A 7,350-nucleotide genomic window follows, 5' to 3' on the forward strand; every position below is an offset into this window, starting at 1 on the left:
CATGAACTGGGCCAGCGCTGGGTAGCCGAGGATGGCGTTGTAGGGGAGGCCGATGGGGGCAATGTCGAAGTCGACCAGCTCCGTGCGGAAGTTGTTGTAGGTGCCGAAGGTTACTGGGAGCCGGATCTGTCCCAAGGGGCTGGATGATCCGCCCCCAACGCCTGAGAAGGGCCGGCTGGGTTGCAGCCGTTCTAGGGGTACGCAGAGGAGGTTGAAGGCCTCAACCGAGAGCACGCTGAGGCCCGCACCGCCATCGATGAGAGTTCTGGTGACGGCCACCTGGCAGATGGTGGGGGTGCACAGTATGGGGAGCGCACCCGAGTAGGCCGAGTTGGAGGGGTGGTCCTCCGAGCTGAAGGTCAGGCTGGCCTTGGGCGCCGCCCGGTCCGGGGGAGCCCCCTGCCGCGTGGAAGTGGTGCTGACCCGGCGGATGAATGGCTTGACATGGTGACTTGTAGGCGGCGCCTGCGAGCCGCCCAGGAGGGCCGCGACGACCGGGGGTGTTGGTGTAGCGTGGTGGGCGGGGAAGAGGCTACAAAGCTCTTCCCAAGAGGCCACGGAGGCTGCCGGCAGGTGGAGCAGCCATGCACGCGAAGCGCCGGTGAGGGCCATGGGGAGCCAGCTGGCCATGACCCTATCATCACCTCCAGCTTTGAGGATGGCCTCCTCGTACACCAGCAAGAAGGCCGGCGGATTAGTCGCGCCACCGTAGCGCGGCGGCGTTGTTGGCTTGAACTTGTCTGGGCACCGTACCCATTGTAGGGCTGGGGCCAGGGCCCGGAGCCCCCTGGCCCCCGTGCTGGCGTCGGCGGCCGGAGCGGGCAACGCTCTACTCATCGCGAGGCTGGTCGTGGCGGTGGCGGAAGGGAAAACTCCGGTGCACCCCTACCTGGCGCGCCAAATGTCGGATTTCGGGTTCCGGCAGACCCTTGAGGTTCGAACACTGGGGTGCGCGCGGAGATTTCGCCTTCTACCTACCTGAACCCCTCCGCCTCGCTAAGATCTAAGCTATGGAAAGAACAACACAAGAGACACAGGGTTTATACTGGTTCGGGCCACCGTTGTGGTGTAATACCCTACTCCAGTGTGTGGTGTGGTGGATTGCCTCTTGGGCTGATGATGGTGAGCAATACAAGGAAGAACAGCCTCGCGAGGGTCTGTTCTTGGCTGAGGGGATGAACTGCTAGGAGGAGTTCAGTCACCCTTCTGTCTCTCTCTTCTCGATTCTCTCTCTGATTTCGATCCGATCCCTCCACCCTGTGGGTGGCTAGTCCTATTTATAGGCAAAGGCCCTGGGCCTCTTCCCAAATATTGAGCGGGAAGGGCGCCAACAATTGGCCATTTTGAAGGGGAACATCTGGTACACTTATCCTGACTAAAGTTGGTCCTCGCCTGCCAAAAGCTCTGGTGGTGACGCTGGCTTGGGCTCCACAATGACTTCCTCCCGGCCGTTGGACTGGTCTTGGTCTGGTTGCACCAAAACGGGTGCCTTTGCTTGATGCTCTCGCCTGCACTTGCTCCCTTTGCACCAAAGAGGAAAGGGGGACACTGCGTGGCTGGCGCCCGCCTGGCGCCTTTGGTCGTCATGGCTTGCGTCACGGGCACCTCGTGAGGTACCCCGCCTTGATCTCTCCGCCTCCTCGCGAGCCAGCCTGATGAGGCCGTGCCTCAGGAAGCTCCGTGTCGTCCACCCTACGAGGGTCTTGGGTCTGTGTTGATGAAGATGGGCCGTGCTGGGCCCCCTTTTGAGCCACACCGCAGGCCGCAGGCAGGCAAGTCTAGGGACCCCCGTTCCCAGAACGCCGACAATGAACATTATATCTGGATCTTGTTTGATGCGAGACGGTTATTCATTTAAATCAGAGAATAATGGTTGTTCTATTTATATGAGTAATATCTTTTATGGTCATGCACCCTTGAAGAGTGGTCTATTTTTGAGGAATCTCGATAGTAGTGATACACATATTCATAATGTTGAAATCAAAAGATGCAGAGTTGATAATGATAGTGCAACTTATTTGTGGCACTGCCGTTTAGGTCATATCGGTATAAAGCGCATGAAGAAACTCCATACTGATGGACTTTTGGAACCACTTGATTATGAAACACTTGGCCTCATGGGTAAGATGACTAAAACGCCGTTCTCCAGTACTATGGAGAGAGAAACGGATTTGTTGGAAATCATACATACAGATGTATGTGGTCCAATGAATGTTGAGGCTCGTGCTGTATATCGTTATTTTCTCACCTTCACAGATGATTTAAGCAGATATGGGTATATCTACTTAATGAAACATAAGTCTGAAACATTTGAAAAGTTCAAAGAATTTCAGAGTGAATTTGAAAATCATCGTAACAAGAAAATAAAGTTTCTACGATCTGATCGTGGAGGAGAATATTTGAGTTACAAGTTTGGTCTACATTTGAAACAATGTGGAATAGTTTCGCAACTCACGCCACCCGGAACACCACAGCATAATGGTGTGTCCGAACGTCGTAATCGTACTTTATTAGATATGGTGCGATCTATGATGTCTCTTACTGATTTACCGTTATCATTTTGGGGTTATGCTTTAGAGACGGCTGCATTCACGTTAAATAGGACACCATCGAAATCCGTTGAGACAATGCCTTATGAACTGTGGTTTGGCAAGAAACCAAAGTTATCGTTTCTGAAAGTTTGGGGCTGCGATGCTTATGTGAAAAAGCTTCAACCTGATAAGATCGAACCCAAATCGGAGAAATGTGTCTTCATAGGATACCCAAAGGAGATTGTTGGGTACACCTTCTATCACAGATCCAAAGGCAAGACTTTTGTTGCTAAATTCGGAGTTTTTCTAGAGAAGGAGTTTCTCTCGAAAGAAGTGAGTCGGAGAAAAGTAGAACTTGATGAGGTAACTGTACCTACTCCCTTATTGGAAAGTAGTACATCACAGAAACCGGTTTCTATGACACCTACACCAATTAGTGAGGATGCTAATGATAATGATCATGAATCTTCAGATCAAGTTACTACCGAACCTCGTAGATCAACCAGAGTAAGATCCGCACCAGAGTGGTACGGTAATCCTGTTCTGGAAGTCATGCTACTAGATCATGATGAACCTACGAACTATGAAGAAGCGATGGTGAGCCCAGATTCCGCAAAATGGCTAGAAGCCATGAAATCTGAGATGGGATCCATGTATGAGAACAAAGTGTGGACTTTGGTTGACTTGCCCGTTGATCGGCAAGCAATTGAGAATAAATGGATCTTCAAGAAGAAGACTGACGCTGACGGTAATGTTACTGTCTATAAAGCTCGACTTGTTGCAAAAGGTTTTCGACAAGTTCAAGGGATTGACTACGATGAGACCTTCTCACCCGTAGCGATGCTTAAGTCTGTCCGAATCATGTTAGCAATTACCGCATTTTATGATTATGAAATTTGGCAAATGTATGTTAAAACTGCATTCCTGAATGGATTTCTAGAAGAAGAGTTGTATATGATGCAACCAGAAGGTTTTGTCGATCCAAAGGGAGCTAACAAAGTGTGCAAGCTCCAGCGATCCATTTATGGACTGGTGCAAGCCTCTCGGAGTTGGAATAAACGCTTTGATAGTGTGATCAAAAGCATTTGGTTTTTTACAGACTTTTGGAGAAGCCTGTATTTACAAGAAAGTGAGTGGGAGCTCTGTAGCATTTCTGATATTATATGTGGATGACATATTATTGATTGGAAATGATATAGAATTTCTGAATAGCATAAAGGGATACTTGAATAAGAGTTTTTCAATGAAAGACCTCGGTGAAGCTGCTTACATATTGGGCATTAAGATCTATAATTGGACTTTCACAAAGCACATACCTTGACAAGGTTTTGAATAAGTTCAAAATGGATCAAGCAAAGAAAGGGTTCTTGCCTGTGTTACAAGGTGTGAAATTGAGTAAGACTCAATGCCCGACCACCGCAGAAGATAGAGAGAAAATGAAAGATGTTCCCTATGCTTCAGCCATAGGCTCTATCATGTATGCAATGTTGTGTATTAGACCTAATGTGTGCCTTGCTATAAGTCTAGCAGGGAGGTACCAAAGTAATCCAGGAGTGTATCACTGGACAGCGGTCAAGAACATCCTGAAATACCTGAAAAGGACTAAGGATATGTTTCTCATATATGGAGGTGACAAAGAGCTCATCATAAATGGTTACATTGATGCAAGCTTTGACACTGATCCGGACGATTCTAAATCGCAAATCGGATACATGTTTTTACTGAATGGTGGAGCTGTTAGTTGGTGCAGTTCTAAACAAAGCGTCGTGGCGGGATCTACATGTGAAGCAGAGTACATAGCTGCTTCGGAAGCAGCAAATGAAGGAGTCTGGATGAAGGAGTTCATATCTGATCTAGGTGTCATACCTAGTGCATCGGGTCCAATGAAAATCTTTTGTGACAATACTGGTGCAATTGCCTTGGCAAAGGAATCCAGCTTTCACAAGAGAACCAAGCACATCAAGAGACGCTTCAATTCCATTCGGGATTTAGTCCAAGTGGGAGACATAGAAATTTGCAAGATACATACGGATCTGAATGTTGCAGACCCGTTGACTAAGCCTCTTCCATGAGCAAAACATGATCAGCACCAAGGCTCCATGGGTGTTAGAATCATTACTGTGTAATCTAGATTATTGACTATAGTGCAAGTGGGAGACTGAAGGAAATATGCCCTAGAGGCAATAATAAAGTTATTATTTATTTCCTTATATCATGATAAATGTTTATTATTCATGCTAGAATTGTATTAACCGGAAACATAATACATGTGTGAATACATAGACAAACATAGTGTCACTAGTATGCCTCTACTTGACTAGCTCGTTGATCAAAGATGGTTATGTTTCCTAACCATAGACATGAGTTTTCATTTGATTAACGGGATCACATCATTAGGAGAATGATGTGATTGACTTGACCCTTTTCGTTAGCTTAGCACTTGATCGTTTAGTTTGTTGCTATTGCTTTATTCATGACTTATACATGTTCCTATGACTATGAGATTATGCAACTCCCGTTTACCGGAGGAACACTTTGTGTGCTACCAAACGTCACAACGTAACTGGGTGATTATAAAGGTGCTCTACAGGTGTCTCCGAAGGTACTTGTTGGGTTGGCGTTTTTCAAGATTAGGATTTGTTACTCCGATTGTTGGAGAGGTATCTCTGGGCCCTCTCGGTAATGCACATCACATAAGCCTTGCAAGCATTGCAACTAATAAGTTAGTTGCAGGATGATGTATTACGGAACGAGTAAAGAGACTTGCCAGTAACGAGATTGAACTAGGTATTGAGATACCGACGATCAAATCTCAGGCAAGTAACATACCGATGACAAAGGGAACAACGTATGTTGTTATGCGGTCTGACCGATAAAAGATCTTCGTAGAATATGTGGGAGCCAATATGAGCATCCAGGTTCCGCTATTGGTTATTGACCGGAGACGTGTCTCGGTCATGTCTACATTGTTCTTGAACCCGTAGGGTCCGCACGCTTAACGTTACGATGACAGTTTCATTATGAGTTTATATATTTTGATGTACCGAAGGTTGTTCGAAGTCCCGGATATGATCACGGACATGACGAGGAGTCTCGAAATGGTCGAGACATAAAGATCGATATATTGGACGGCTATATTTGGACACCGGAAGTGTTTTGGGTGATTTCGGAGAAAACCGGAATACTCCCTAGGAGGAGGACTATACTAGGAGGAGGACTATACTAGGAGGAGGACTCCCCCCTCCTTGGCGCGCCTCAAGGGCCAGCCGGCCTCCTCCCCTTGCTCCTTTATATACAGGGGCAGGGGGGCATCTCTAGACACACAAGTTGATCTTCATGATCGTTCTCTTAGCCGTGTGCGGTGCCCCCCTCCACCATAATCCTCGATAATATTGTAGCGGTGCTTAGGAGAAACCCTGCGACGGTAGAACATCAAGATCATCACCACGCCGTCGTGCTGACGGAACTCTTCCCCGACACTTTGCTGGATCGGAGTCCGGGGATCGTCATCGAGCTGAACGTGTGCTAGAACTCGGAGGTGCCGTAGTTTTGGTGCTTGATCGGTCGGGCCGTGAAGACGTACGACTACATCAACCGTGTTGTGCTAACGCTTCCGCTTCCGGTCTACGAGGGTACATAGACAACACTCTCCCCTCTTGTTGCTATGCATCACCATGATCTTGCGTGTGCGTAGGAATTTTTTTGAAATTACTACGTTCCCCAACAGTGGACCTCTTCTAGAAGCAAGAAGGCCACGCGGTCTTCGACCAGGACCTTCGCCTTGGCATCGAGCTCGGCCTCCCCCGCCTTCACCTTCTGCTCCAGCCCCTCCAGTCGAGTGCGCTCCGCGGCCTGCACCTTCGTCAGCTCCCCCAGCTCGGCGCCGCCACCCTTGATGGCATCCTCCCGAGGCTTCATCTCCTCCTCCTTCGCCTCGCGGTCACGTGCTTCTTTTGCGCGCTCGTCGCGCAGCCTCTCCAGCTCGCCCTCTAGCTCTCGACAGCGGTCGCGGGCGGCCTCGGCGTCCTTCAGCGCCACCTCGCGATCGGCCGCAGCTCTTGCGGCGGCCTACTTCTCCTTCTCGGAGGCCGCCGCGGCCTGGCTCAGCGACGCTCGAACTGCCGAGTTGGAGTGAAGCCAGCCGAGGCCAGCTCCAGGCGCCCGGCCACTAATCGCAGGTCCGCGCCTAGGAGGTCTTCCCGCAGCTTAGCCATCCACGAGAAGACACACTCCAAGACTATGGAGGAGGCAGAAGAACTTGGGGCCAGAGGCGCGGCAGGAGGAGGAGGCGACGTCGTTACCAGAGCCTCGAAGATTGAGGGCTCCGGAGCCCTTGGGACCTCATCAGCAGAGCCGGGTGCCGGGACTTCTGGAGCCAGCAGGGCCACGGGGCTGGTTCATCCTGCCGATGCTCCTCCTGGCATCGCGAGGGCGACCGGGCTGGGGAGGTGTGGGTGCTGTCGCCTCTCTTCTCCGTAGAGGGGGGCACGGCCGCGGCATCCTCCTTCCTCTTCTTCGCTGAAGACACCGGCCTGATCAATCAAGGGCGGATGTCAGAAAATAGCGAGTACAAGCAGGAACAAGACGAAGCTCGGAGCACTTACTGATCCACTGCGACATAGTCCACCTTCTGCTTGGTGAGCCTGAAACCGGAAAGCGTCGGGGCCTGAGGAGTGGGCACATGGGCTCCGGGAGCAGAAGATGGCGCAGCAGAAGGGCCGGAGCCGGACCCAGGCGGTACCAAGTCGGAGGCTGCATCTCGAGAGACCAGCGATGATCTACCCCTTGTCGGGATGAGGGACGGCTCCCTCACCTCCTG

Source organism: Triticum urartu, chromosome 2 (genome assembly GCF_003073215.2).
Source record: "Triticum urartu cultivar G1812 chromosome 2, Tu2.1, whole genome shotgun sequence".
NCBI classification, from domain to species: Eukaryota; Viridiplantae; Streptophyta; class Magnoliopsida; order Poales; family Poaceae; genus Triticum; species Triticum urartu.